The 14,879-nt window shown below is 39.8% G+C and overlaps 1 protein-coding gene and 1 long non-coding RNA gene across 5 annotated transcripts in view; one reads left to right on the forward strand and one right to left on the reverse strand.

Moving 5' to 3' along the window:
- Positions 1–13,865, forward strand: part of LOC148352758 (uncharacterized) — a 28,918-nt gene extending 15,053 nt beyond the window's left edge. The window contains exon 3 of the long non-coding RNA XR_015852686.1: positions 13,790–13,865. This is a non-coding gene — a long non-coding RNA (uncharacterized LOC148352758). The remainder of the gene's footprint in view (positions 1–13,789) is intronic.
- myo3b (myosin IIIB) overlaps positions 5,886–14,879 on the reverse strand; it is a 171,700-nt gene continuing 162,706 nt past the window's right edge. For all 4 annotated transcript variants that reach the window (XM_088352866.1, XM_088352869.1, XM_088352868.1 and 1 more), the window contains one exon: positions 5,886–6,015. The gene's annotated coding sequence lies outside the window, so the exon portion shown is untranslated. The remainder of the gene's footprint in view (positions 6,016–14,879) is intronic.

A 14,879-nucleotide genomic window follows, 5' to 3' on the forward strand; every position in this document is an offset into this window, starting at 1 on the left:
GCCATTTTACGGGAATGAAACATGTAAAGGTCAGTTGATGAATTCTAACATTCCATAGCACGCCATCTTCTGGTGTCTTGGAGCCAAGATCTATTCAGAAGATAGTGATGTTTTGCTCCCAAGAACATTGTCCAAGTGTGAGTGGGAGTTTATTTTGGACAAAATAAGTTTATGTTGTTTTCTTGTCAAAGGAACTATGCTTAAACTGAGTTGAGAAGCTTTATGTCATAGAACTACTAGTTTGATTCCATCCTATGGCAATGAATCATGTTAAGTTCAGTTGATTAATCTGAACATTCAATCACATTGCATCTTTTAGTGTCCCTCAAGCAAGATTTTGTTTTTTTCGTAGAAAATATTAATGTCTTGCTGCCAAGAACAATGTCCCAGTGTGATCATGAGCTTAATTTTTACAAACGTAGCGCTTAGATATTATAAGAAACTGTGCTGAAGTGATTCAAGTGACAGAAGCTGTACTTTGATGCCATATTATGCCAAGAAAACATTTAAAATGGACAGTGTGTATTATAGGGCACCTCTAAGTGGTAAGAAAAACTTAATTCAGTAAAAAACAACATTGATTTAAATAATAAGCAAAAATTCCTAAATTATCCGATATTTTTTTTTAAATATGCATAGGTTGAAAAATTTGATGTCAAAGTCTGATCTGGAACCTTATTTTGACAAAAGTAGTGCTTTAATGTGAAATTATTGTCAAATAAACTATGCTGAAGTGAGTTTAGGATTTATATTTGACAGATCTATTGCATCCAATGGCAATGACACATGTTGAGGAGCGTCATTTGGACAAAAGTAGTTATTGTACCCCATGCTGTTGCCAAATAAACTCTATTAGAGTGAATTGAATGTTGTCATTAAGTCAAAATGCGATCTTGTTGAATTTTCCCAAGATTAATTCAGATTAGGCAGCATGGCAGCGCAGTGGTTAGCGCATGTGCGGCACAGTCCTGAGGTCATGAGATCCAACCTTCCTGTATGGAGTTTGCATGTTCTCCCCATGCTTGCGTGGGTTTACTCCAAGCACTTTGGTTTCCTCCCACATTCCAAAAACATGCATGTCAGGTTAATTGGCCCTAGTTGTAAATGAGCGAGTGAATTGTCTGTCCCTGTGTGCCCTGCAACTGGCTGGCAACCAGTTCAGGGTGTCCCCTGTCCGCTGCCCGAAGATAGCTTGGATGGGCTCCTGCACCCCCGCAACCCTACTGAGGATAAGCGGTGTGGATAATGAATGAATAATTCAGATAAATGTACAGTATGTCACAGAAGTGAGTACACCCCTCACATTTTGGCAGAGATTTCATCATAATGTTTGAATGAACAACACGGAAGAAACATTGCTTTGACACAATTAAAGGTCGTCTGTGTAAAACTTATCCAGCAGTGTAAATTTATTTTCCACCTAAAAAAACTCATACTATAGCTATTAGTAGCTAAACCCCTGGTAAAAAGTGACTACACCCTAAAGTAAGTTCCAGAAATTCAATATTTTGTGTGGCCACCATGTTTTTGCGGAACCACTTTAATCTTTCTGGTCATAGATTTCACCGGAGCCTCATAAATTTACACTGGAATGCTTTTCCACTCCTCTATGACAACGTGACTGAGCTGGGGGATATTCAAGATCTTGTGCTTCACCTTCTGCTTGAGGATGCCCCAAATATGTTCTATTCGATTTAGATCTGGAGATATGCTTGGCCAGTCCATCCCCTTTACACTTAGCCCCTTTAGAAAATGCCCTGGTCATTTTAGAAGTGTATTTGGGGTTGTTGTCATGCTGGAACATTGCCCTGCAACCCAGTGTCTGGAGTGAGGGGATCATTCTCTGCTCCAGTATTTCACAGTACATGCTTAAGTCCGTGTTCTCCTAAATGAAATGCAACTCCCCAATTCCAGTTGCACCCATACAACCCCAAACCATGACATTCTCAACACCATGGTTGACCTTATGCACGACACAAACCTGTTTGTACTCTTCACCTGGTTGCTGCCTCACATGTTTCACACCATCTGAGCCAAATAAATTAAACTTTGTCTCATCAGACCAGAGGATATCTTTCCAGAAAGCCATGGCTTTTGTTGACAGACTTCTTTTCATTGTGTCAAAGTGATGTTTCTTCAGTGATGTTCTATTAAACATTATAACAAAATCTCTGCAGAAATGTGAGGGATGTGCTCACTTTTGTGACATCCTGCATTGTTTTGTTTTAACTGCATAAATGCACCAGAACACAAAAATAGTTTCCATAATATCATAAAGTTAGAAGTACTTTTTCTTTTATATATAAATAAGGCAAAACATCAGCTCAGTGATCCTTATCATGCTTCCCCCCCAGCCATAACTAGGACTGCGCTCGCCGCTAGTTTGGAGAGGCAGATTTTTGAATTAGATGTGTTCCTTTGATGGGATTAATGTTCTTAGTCCTCTCCCACGGCTTTCTACACACAGTCATGCGGGAATTGGGAGGTGGGGGGGGTTGCTGGACCGCAGTCATGTAAGCGACAACCACAAGAAACGCACAGTTGTCGCAAACGGCCGAGTGTTAGTAAACTAGCACAGATTAAGCTTGTTTACAATGATGTAGAGGCAAAGTAACAAGACCATTTTTTTGACGCCGGGAGTGACCGTTGACTTTTCTTTCAAGACACGGAAAACCAGTGCAGAATGTTAGGTGCAAAGGTGCAAGAACATTTAATTTATATATATCTAGAGTATATACATCTACTGCAGTGGTCACAAAACCTTTTAAGGCTAAGAGCCGTTGATGATTCTAAATGAATTGCATACAATTGTCTTTATTGTCATTGATAACAACATAGTTAAACATAGACATGGCACTCCAGTGTAAACACATAGAAATTAGACAAAGACTGCCAGGATGAATAGGCAGGATATTTAGGATGTAGTAGTTAAAGACTGGCCCAAGTTCAAATTAAAGTTCAATTAAAAATAGTACCCTGTAATAATAGTGTGATTAAAAGTAGTAAATGGTAAATGGTCTGCATTTATATAGCGCTTTTCAAGTCAATAAAGACCTCCCAAAGTGCTTTACAATGTGCTTCACACTTACCCATTCACGCACACACACTCACACACCAATAGGGAGTCAGCCATGCAAGGCGCCTACCTACTTATTGGAGGCATTAGGGATTCAGTGTCTTGCCCAAAGACACTTTGACATATAACACAGAGGAGCCGGTAATCACAATAACATTCAGCAGCAAAACCAATTTCCCAAAATTTCCCAAGGTATATATTTTTCAGTTTTGTGTGCTTTTTTAGGGTGGAGATGGCCCTGAGGAAAATACTGTCTCTGAGCCTGTTTCACCTTGTTTTAAGGTGCCGGTAGAATCTACGAGAGGGCAACAGGTCAAAGAGGTGGTGACCAGGGTGAGAAAAGTCCTTCATAATGTTGATGGCTCTCCTGCAGTATTGCAAGCCAACAATATCCTCCAGATTAGTCAGCACAACAGGCTACCAGTTTAAAATAACAATTTATCATGATATCACTATGTTGTTACTATGATATTACCGGGAAATTATTTGTAAGAAGTAGAGTTAAAATACGCTCAGTCATCCATGAAAATATCTTGCCAGTTTAAAGTAATCATATATATATATATATATATATATATATATAAGGATAAGCAGTACAGCTAATACTGCTGTACCGCTTATCCTCAGTAGGGTCGCTGGGGTGCTGGAGCCCATCCCAGCAATCATCGGGCAGTGGGCAGGGGACGCCCTGAACTGGTTGCCAGCCAATCGCAAGGCACACGGGGAGAGACAACTCGCTCGCCCATTCACACCTAGGGACAATTTGGACCGGCCAATCCACCTGAAATGCATGTCTTTGGAATGTGGGAGGAAACCGGAGTGCTCGGAAGAAAACCCACGCACGCGCGGTGAGAACATACAAACTCCGCACAGAAAGTCCGGTAGCTGGATTTATATATATATATATATATATATATATACAGAAATCCCTCAGTTATCGCGGTTAATGGGGACCAAAACCACCCGCGAAAAGTGAAAATCCGCGAAGTAGCGACGCCCCTTCAAAAATGCTTAAAAAAAAGAATTTTTATTTATTTTTGATTATTTTATTATTATTATTTTTTAGACCCGGTTAATGGGGACCAAAACCACCTGCGAAAAGTGAAAATCTGCGAAGTAGCGACGCCCCTTCAAAAATGCTTAAAAAAAATATATTTTTTTATATATATATTTTTTTATTTTTTATTTTTATTTTGTTTTATTATTATTATTAGTTTTTTAGACCCGCGAAGCTCTGAACCCGCGAACGTGGAACCGCGAAGTAGCGAGGTCCCACTGTATATATATTCCGACCACATGAATGCTTAGTAAGTCAACTTGGAAAACCATCAGCATCGGCGAATAATTGAAATCTTCCTTTGAGCTGCTAGATTCAGCACAAAATTTAATGTCTTCCTTTGCCATGCATTTCTGTGGAACTCCTCTGAAGGGATAGATTTGGTAGTGCGACTGTTTGAAATAGTTTGGGAGAATTTCCCCAAGTGTTGGTGCTTCACACAATGTCCAGCGCCCGAGGTGACAGACTGGTGGCGGAAAAGCTTTGCGGTCTTCTGGTCACGGTTTCAACTTGGACTGCGTCACATCATGGCTTGGTGCATGGCCTGATAGTTTTACAGCTGCATAAAAAAACAAAACTGGGAGTTGATTGGGGACCAAGGGTAAAGCTGCAAATGCACATGGTAAATATCTAAGGAGGTTTAACTTAGAAATTGTGCATTGCACTGCAAAAAATAAATTAATAAATGCCATTATAATTTTTAATATTTTAAGGTATTCTTGACTGGTTTCTTTACTAAAATAAGAAATATTATTTCTTTAAAAGTAGAAAAAAAAACTTGATTTGTGTCAACAATATTTTTATCTTAGTTTAGGGGTCACCAACGTGGTGCCCATGGGAACCAGGTCGCATCCTGAGAAAACCTGAGTAGCCTGCAGATCAGCTTTGAAAATAGCTCACCAGTGGTGGGTCATTGTGATTTTCAAGGAAACCGAATATCTATTTGGATTGAATTATCATTGACATGATCTGTCTTAAATACATGATCAGTTTTTCCAAAATTATTTTAAAAGTTAGTATATCATTTGTATACGTAAATTACTGAGTGCCTTTTGAAGATTTGGTGGATCACGAGGCCCATTTTAATATTGCTTCAGATAATAAAAACTTGGTAATGGCACAATTGTAACATAGTAACAACATAGTACTAACATGACAAGTTATTTAAGAAATTTATATTGAACTGGTAGGCCTCTGGACTAATCAGTAAACAAAAAAGTAGCTTTCCGCTTTAAAAATGTTTGGTAAACTTTTGTGTTATGATTGGGAAAAAAAGAGAATCATTCTGCCATGGAATAACTTTTTCCTGCATTACTCTGTATTTTTGATATTGGACATTTGCAAAGGAGTTCGTTTTTTTGAGTATTTTACCTCACTTCTAACTGTTTTGACTATTTTTCTCTTCTTTAACTTTCACACTGTTTAGTGCAGATCTGCTAGGATGTTTTAAAAAAGAAAGAAAAAGGAGGACTCAAGGGTGAGGGATTTTAGAACAATGTGACACAATGTCTAACTCTGCAAAACAAGGGAAAGTTTTATTGTACATTATTGAACAGGTGGTAGATTTTTGCTATAAAGGCGTCAATAAACGGCAAGATGGTGCTGCCCTGGAGACTCCAATTGAAAGCCACGAGTTTAAATGGCAAAAATTACACCAACCTAAATTGAGAACAGCAGGTTGCTGTTTCTGAGAGTATCGTTATCCGTTTTGTTTCGCTCCAAAATTGGGGAAAACACACATTAATAAGCAAATCACAATAGAAGCCCATTTATTTGTGCAATATAAAACATCATTTTGTCATAAATAAATACAAATGTGCCAGAGATGTCGTGCGGTGATGCTTTTTGGTTTTTCTTTGACTTTTTCTGCGAAGAAGACAATCTGCAAAGGAGAGAAGGGGAGAAAAAAAAATCAAAATCACCTTTTCCTTCAAATTTGTCTTTTATGAGACGTAGAGCTGAGAACTTTATATTCTTCTGCAAGAGATGTGGGAGTTTAAGGGGTGAGAGTGGAGAGTGTGGAGGGGGCGGGCAGACGCTGGAGGCTACGCAGTACTTGAACCGCTATAATGGTGTCTCGTATGAGAAAACATCTGTGAATTTCCTCCGTGATCGACAACAAAGTGGAACTCGGAGCAGTCACTCAGCGGAGCTTTGAAGTGGGGGAGCCTGACAGAAAGCCGTCATTGTTCACGGCCCCCGATGCACAGAAACTCTCAACTTTGGTCTCCCTAATTTTCTCTGCAACGCGAAACAAGTCCCCCTCCCGACCTCACCCTCCCCGGAGTCTATGAAGTGGGAGACGTGCACGAAATGCGTAGCTTGGCCTAAGGGGGGTCGGGTAAAGCCGGGACGGGTCATTGTACCTTCCAGTGGCCCACCCTGGATGTGATAATCCGATACTAGAGAGGGCGGTTCTCCTGCTGCACTTGGATGGACACACTTACAGAAAGCAGTCGAGTCACAATTCAGTTTTTTTCTATGGAAACACGAACCCAAAAGGCACAAAGTAATTGGGTTGAATCATTTGGTCTCTACTGTAACCCCCCTTTTCTTTTTTTCTTTATACCCTTGCTAATGTTAACAACAAAACAGCATTTGGAAATCACTTTACCCCATCTATGATAAAGACCACTTCTAACTATTTTAAAATCAACTTTTCAAAAACAAACAATTAAATAATTGTAATCTGTTGTTACCTCCCCTACTAGCTATTTCATGGCGAATTATGACCTCATCTCCAAATATAAGAGTTGTAATTTGGGTTGAAACATTTTTCATCACTGCAGTCCTTAATTTATTCTTTTTTTTCTTTTTCTTGGGCTTTCTTCTATGTATTTATTCATTTTCACTTTTTCACATCTTGAGCGGCATAAGAAATGTGCTATAATTCAGCAGATCATATTTTGTTTTTGAATATGTTTGCCCGAAAATAAATGATTATTAACAGTAATCTTCTTTTATTATAGTTTGATATTTAAACAATACTTATACATTTATTTATTTAATATTTTTTGGATGCCCATGATATGCACAGTATGTCTATATTGCTTATTTTTTTGTGTAAGAATATCCAAGGATTAAGGGTCAAATCACTGATGCTCGTTGTGAGCTGAACTGTGGCATTCTCCTTGTTTTTTCAGAGTAAAGCTAGCGTATGTGGACAAATAAATACCGAATATATAGTTGACGTTAAACATATCACGTTTAGAGTTTATCAGTCTTTCAAACTTAGTTTTTTTTTTTGCTTTGTTGATAACAAAGTTTGCATTGGACTAAACTATGAATTTCTGTTAGTCATAAGATCTGCACAGAAGAACACTGTATAAGAAAGTGTCCCTTATTTAAGAGCCACTGTCACATGCTAAATCTTCTATATTTGATATCAACATTTTGACATGTAGTTACAAAAAAGCCAACTCTTGATCTTAAAAAGTGACACTAAAATGTGGCCTCGTCTGCCCTCCCCTAGATTATAATTCAAACGTTCCACTTTTCACGTTTTCTGATCGGGACCCAAAACAAGACGGTGATGGTTCTCACACTGTCCAGTGTTGATTTTGTGGCAGCTGGTGACTCCATCTGGTAAAGTGACAACGGGGCAAAAACAAAACAGGTTCCACCTTTGGCCATGCCAAGTCTGCCCATGCTCTACAAACTGGGAGGGAAGCTAATCGCAATTTCACGCTCTGATTTTTTTTTCCAAGTCTCTTTCCAGCACCGGAGGCGGTCAGGAAAACTTTCAAGTCAGTGAATTTTCCATGGCTTACTGGATAACAGACTTTCCATACTACTTTGATTGTTCTAGTGTAACGGGTCTCAAGGTGTGGTCGGAAGACTGCTAATTATAAAAGGGCCCCTTCTAGTGGTATGTTCAAGTATTGCTGAATTAAATTCCAATATGTTTTAAACAAAAATACAGATCAGCTAACTTGCTTCTATGATTTAAACGACAGTGGTACCTCTACTTACAAATGTCTCAACTTACAAAAGTTTCAGGTTACGAAGTACCTGAACGGGAAAATATTGCCTCTAGTTACAAAGGCGTTTAGGATACCAAGTCAAAAATACATTACAGTACGCGCTGGAAGAGTTCTACCCTGAAACCTGATGCGTATGTGTAAATCCCAGCATGCTCTTCGTGTACCCTTCCCAGCATGCTTTTCGTGTCCCATCCCGGCATGCTCTTCGTGTCTCCTTCCCGCTCTGTAAACGGTCTACTGTATTATACCCTTATGAAGAGCTATCATTCACAATGGACCCCACGAAATACATGCAGATAAGCAGACATGGAGAAATGAAGGGAAAGCGACTTTTTATGGCCATCAAAAAAGAGCAAGACTTAATAGAAAAGTATAAAAAAAAACGCCGTGCATGCGGAGCTCAGAGACGACAAGGAGGAGGACGAACCCATCATTCCACCAACCCAAATTAAAGACATGTTGGCAACATTCCACGAGTTTATGAAAAGGAATCACCCAGAAGAAGTGTTGATGGGTTGGGCTATCGCTCAACTTTATTTATCTTTATAGAGGATATTATTTTATGAAATGTTTATTATTTAGTACAAAACAATACCGGTTACTTAAACAAACCTTAAACATACATTCCATACAAAATGTAGCACTGAAGCAACTTACGAACAAATTCAACTTACGGACGATTGTCCGGAATCTCGTTCGTAAGTGGGGCAGCGTCTGTATTTGATTCATGTTCTGATGCTCTTTTATTACTTATTGAAAACATATCATACATTTGCAGGGCTTTAAACCGATTAGCGCATTTACATTCAAAAGGCGTCTGTACTTACAAATTTTTGTAGGTTAGAAAGCTACTCCCTAAACGAATTAAATTCGTGAGTAGAGGTACCACTGTACTGTAATCACACGGGATTGTTTGTGGTCATCTGGGAGTAGCTAAAACTCTTCTTTTTTTGTGGCTGGATAACTTTGTTGTGCTGCCCCTGGCGGCAAAGTGTTATACGCAAAATAAAAATCGAAAACATTATACGTAAGCAAACTGCTTTCTGATTTTATCAACAGCCAAATCATTGTGTTTTAATGTTAGCCGCTCTTAGCATTTGGATAGATGCGTTTTTTCACAGGGAATTGTGACCTCATCTCCAAATGAAAGAAGTAATTGGGTTGAATCATTTGGTCTCTACTGTAACCCCCCTTTTCTTTTTTTCTTTATACCCTTGCTAATGTTAACAACAAAACAGCATTTGGAAACCCCTCAACTGACAGCAGGTGTGAGGAAGCCGGGAACAAAGGCCAGTGTCACCCCGATGGCATCTTTTGTCATTAACAGACCTTTGATGCACTCAACGGCTTCTTTTATCTCCTTGTTGCCCGACGCCTCTTTACGCCCCCTCTCTCCGCCCCGCTCCAACACTTTCTTCATTAACGCTGTCTGCAGGCTATGTTCTTTGCTCGCACATCTGGCATCCGGCTGACGCTCTGAGTTTGTCCGTTTGCTAACTCGCAACCATAGAGCAGCAAGAGCGTCCGTTACATTTCAAGTAAAGTTTCTTGCAAAAGTGAGCACACCTTTAAGCACATTCAATGCCATTGACAGCTATTGGTGGCAAATCTCTTCAGGGTTTGTACACCGTTTTCATGGCAGGATTGAAGCACTTTCAAAGCCAATTTTCCAATTTCTCAAGTACCTGACATCTAGGTCCCTTCACCTCTCCTCTTGGGCGCGAGGCATAAGGGCGATGATGCTTCACATGAAAACACCATATAAACTAAGCAGACTTGATTTATTTTTCTAGCAACAATTAAATTTAAAGCACTTATCAAACCTCAAGAAAACGACATTAATATTTAGGCATTTTAAAGGATTTCAAGCATCTATACGAGCCCTCTCTCTTGCTCTCTCTCTGGGCTGCTCACACTTTTTCAGCAAGCTACTAAAAAAATGAGCAGGTCAATATGATCTACCCACAACAAAAATGCAAAACTTCTAATTATTTCCAAATGTGTGTATAACCACAACCTTATTTTCTTTTTATGGAATTTTATTTTGTTGAGTTGTTTGCACTTAACTTATTAAATCAGTTGTCACGTAATGCTCTTCTATTTGTTTCTACATTCCCAATTAGCGTAGTTTAATGTAAGTTAACTGCAAGTTGGGATAAAGCATAGGTCAAGAACATGGGGTCTGTGGGCACCAGGTAGCCTCCTAAGAGCACCTAAGTATCCCACAAACCAATTTGGAAAATACCTCACAAGGTCATTATGATTTTCTAGGTGAATTAATTTCTAACTTGTACGAGAAATGTTCGACATGATCAGTGTCTTTAAATGCCTGATAAATCGTTATCATATTGTTTAGAAAATTAACCTATAATTTACCGTATTTTCCTGACTATGAGGGGCACCCCAAACCCCAAATTGGCCCCAAAATGTAAAAGTGGGCCATTTCATCCAGTGCGCCTTATTTGCTGAGAAAATTGAAAATTTGTTATCATATTTGTGCAATCTTTGATTAATCAATACATTTTATCACTGATCACATTCACCTAGCATTGGCGGCGGCGGGATCATACCGGATAGCATTGGTAGAGCACCGAATCCTAACCACCAGGATGCTACAGACATGGATGGATGTTCACAATGGCCTAACATTGGATGCAACAGGAATCAAACTCAGAGTGCAGCGGGGATGGGGCCAGATTATACTAGACCACTAGGGCATTAGTTCTTATTTCATTATCACACTTTTTTAGTCCCGATACCATATAGTGTAATTTATTGCTCATAAGGCGCACCGAGTGAAAGGGCGTAGTCTCTATAGATGGTTCTATTTCAGAATTTAACACACTGGAACACACCCTCGGCTTGCATGAAATGTTTCCCAACATAGTAATCAGATAGAAAAATAGTAATGACATAAAAAAAACACAGAAATCTTTTGCGCTAATCTAGGTCTCGAGAATCTATAGCTCGCGAGCCCAATATGGCTCTTTTCATGAGTACGTATGGTTTGTAGACAAAATTGATTTCATGCAAATTTCTACCTTTTGTTCCAAATTTGAGTGAGCAAAGCTTATTTTATTTAACACTAACCCTCACCTAAAACCTAAAAACACAGCAAGTCTGAACTAAATCCCCGTAAACAAAAGTTAGTACGGAGACTCATCATGATTTTGTGCTTTGGCTATCGCTGCTTTACTCCTTAATGGATTTTGAATTGAATTGATCTTGTCTTTATTGTCATTGATGTTAACATATCGTTCATTTGTGTTCTGCAGATAGCGGGGACTGATTAGGGAAAGCGCTCTGTTTGGGTGTGTGAGAATGTCTGTGCGCACGACTGTGATTGACTGGTTTATGCTGTCAATCAAACGCTGCCTCTGTAAACCAACTGGGAAGCATAACGGCCGCTAGCTTTTAGCGGCTCATTACATTGAAAATAAATTCAAAAATGTAATTGGACTGTAAGGAAAGTCAGAAAAGCACAAAGAAATGCCAGCAGGTGCTCTCTGGATTGTTATCACGTCCGGGAATAGACTGAGGCAACGGCGGAAGTAAAAGCAATACCCTGGCTGCAGGTCCGGGCTACAGCTAACGGCTAGGCTAACAACTCTGCTAAGTCACTGCTGCGGATGCCAGGTACATTAGGCATAAAATGGATGACCTGGAGCTACTATTGGTGGGAATATATATTCGGGTTGGTTCTATTTAAATCATCGCTGTGGCTCAATTCTAGGACACCCGATGCTAGCCAGCCGCTTTCTAAATTGCTTTCTTACACTGGAAGGAGAAGCCCTCAGACTTTGTTTTACTTTTGTATGATAACAAAAATAACATTCATTCAACTAAAGTAATGTGTTTTGTGTTATCAGTTGTAAATCTCTAATTGTTATTTTGTTACGGTTGTATAAACTCAGTCGGGAAATACTGTATTTTCCGCACTATAAGGCGCACCTAAAAGCCTTTATTTTTTTCAAAAGCTGACCATGCGCCTTATAATACAGTGCGCAAGACGTGGTTACACGCGGGTGGAGCACGGTCATAGCACGTTTGTTCTGCGCCTGTATCGCGGTGTTATCACGTGCATTAGCGTGTCTACCGCGTGTAAGCACGGTCAAACGTGATGCAGCCGGGGTTACCCGCGATAAGGACGCGGAACAGTCGCCGGCGTCTGTTTCGCGGGCATACCACTGGTAAACAGCGGGTTTAGCCAATTTTGCATATTTTCCACCGCGTCTGCTTCACGGGCAGAAACTTCTGGCCGTGATTCAGCCTCGATATGCCCGTGAAAGGCTGTGTGACCGGGCCTTAATGAACGTGAAGGCTGCAAGAGAACTTAGGTGAGCTATGCGGATTTATATTTTCCCGGTATCTTGTTTTAGAACGATCTTGATGTTTCTGTGATGAGTCTATTTTTAAACTAAATTCAATTCAAAGTGTTTATTGTCATATGCACAGTTAAGAACCCCGTTTACCTGCACAATAAAATTCTTACTTTGCTGTCCACACAGTTGTCAGCAAAAACTAAAATGGAAACTAAGAAATGTTTGTTTGGTGACATCGTACAGACGCCGCATCTGCACATTTCTACGAGACGTATTTGCTTCTTTGCAAGCTTTCGTAATGTTATGGGGGTAATAAGTTTGACTGAACTATCTGACTGTTTTGTCGACGTTCCCATTGTAGCGCCTTATAATTCGGTGCGCCTTATGTATGGAAAATATAGGACCAAAAACTATTTTTTGGGGGTGCGCCCTATAACCCCGTGCGCCCTATAGTGCGGAAAATACGGTACGTTGTCTCGAGGTAAGTATTACCCCTTTGGGTGCTTTTATAAAGGTGCAACGCTACTTTGCGGATTTTCACTTTTCGTGGGTTGGTTCTGGTCCTTATTAATCGCAAAAAACGAGGAATCTTTGTACACCCAAAAATGTCATATTTGAGCAGCTAATCACCTAAAATCGGTTTTCTTTTATTCAAGCAAAAACTTGTTTGACAAAACATGTAAATAGATCCAAAGCTGAGTCAGAGACGTCGCTTGACAAGTGATCAACTTTTTATATTGCCGCAACAATTCGTGAGTAATTCGGATTTTGCAACGACAATGACGCACGTCACAAGCCAGCGTGATAAAAATCAGGCTCATCTGGATATCAAAAGCAGGTAAACTGCATTAAAACAGTGTTTGAAAAGGCTTCACATGAAACGGGGCTATTCAAACTCTCCCTTTGAACTGAGACGATAGAGAGACGGGACAATGTCTGCCTAATCGCGTCCTCGCTTTGAAGTAAGACATCACTATTAGGTGAAAAGGTAAGTATGCTTCTCCTCAAAATAAAAAGCTTTTCATCATTTGTTAGGGTTGCCGCTCTGGCGATTTCCATAAAGGTTGTTGAAAACTTTGGATAAAAAGGGGTGCTGGGGAGGGAACTGATTCATTGCTGTTTTGCATGGGAGCTGTCTTGAGAAATAGCTGGAGGAAAGTGAAGCTGAAATGAATGGGATAGTGCCACCGGTAGCATATTAACCACGCCAGATGTTGGCATGTTTAATGAGTAAAACCAAGAATGGAACAAGATTTTATGACAATGTACACCTGTACAAAAAATAACAATGAAGTAAAACAGGCTTGTAGCCTCAAATGCAAACTCGCCACTTTCTGTTCTCTTGCCAAAGGGTAAAATGAACTTCCGCAAACTGTGGTGGGACCAAAGGAAGATTCCCCAACCAATTTGGAAAAAAAATCATGATGGTAAGGTGAATTTTTCAGTTGTTAGCTAAGTTAGCATTTATTTTGCAAGGAATTTTTATGTTAGCAAGTGTCATAATGAGCTCTTAACGAACTGTAAGTGACATGCAACATGTTTCTTGTGTGCAAGAAGTACAGTATTGTACATGAACATGTACTGTATATGTATATATTTTTCAATTTAGTTTTGCTTTTTGAAGAGTTGGTCTTAAAGTTGATTTTGAAAGGCATTAAAAAGTATTTAAAAAATCCTAAATTGAACTTGCTTTAAGCTGTAAGAACCCTGTATACAGGGATCAGAATTTTCCACGGATCCGCGGATTTCCGCTGTTTTTGAACCCCAAAGGCATTCCGACTTTTTCACTTTTTCTCTTGCGTAGCAAACAAATTCAAAATCTGACTGTCTCACTCTTTCCTTTATTGCTCTGGCGCACCCTGGCGGTGCTCCGCCCTGCTTTATTCCTGGACCCTGGCTATTTCAGCTGAAAATGAAAATCTCCATTCTGATCCCTGTGTATAACGGGCGGCTGAAACAACATCTTTACATATCGGAATGTGATAAAATCTGCAAGAATCGGATGTTGTATTGCTGGTGTCTATAGTATGTCTGCTATTTATTTTAGCTCACAAGAATGTTTCCCTATGAAATGAAAACCCAAACCTTACTGCAAATCACAACATAAGTCATTTAACTTCACTCATTTCTCTTATGCTAACACGGGCAATCAGCCGGGGCGATAATTTGGCAGCGGAGAAACTCCCACACGGGCGGCATTTGTCACCACGGACCAACCTCGTTATTTAGAACCAGCAGGTCTGTTTAAAATTCTCTCCTCGCAAGAACAGGGCCAGAAATTAATCAGGGGAGCATGATCACACTTAATTGATTGCATGTACTTTTAAGATGCACGCCAGGGTGCTGGGGTGACCTATTTCAGGCTGCTCTTCAGAGGAGCCAACTATCCCAGCAAGGGAGTAATTACTGCAGCCCCTGTGACTACAACCGGAGGTGAAAAG

Source organism: Urocampus carinirostris, chromosome 14, assembly GCF_059441175.1.
Source record: "Urocampus carinirostris isolate Australia breed hairy pipefish chromosome 14, RoL_Ucar_1.0, whole genome shotgun sequence".
Classification (NCBI taxonomy): domain Eukaryota; kingdom Metazoa; phylum Chordata; class Actinopteri; order Syngnathiformes; family Syngnathidae; genus Urocampus; species Urocampus carinirostris.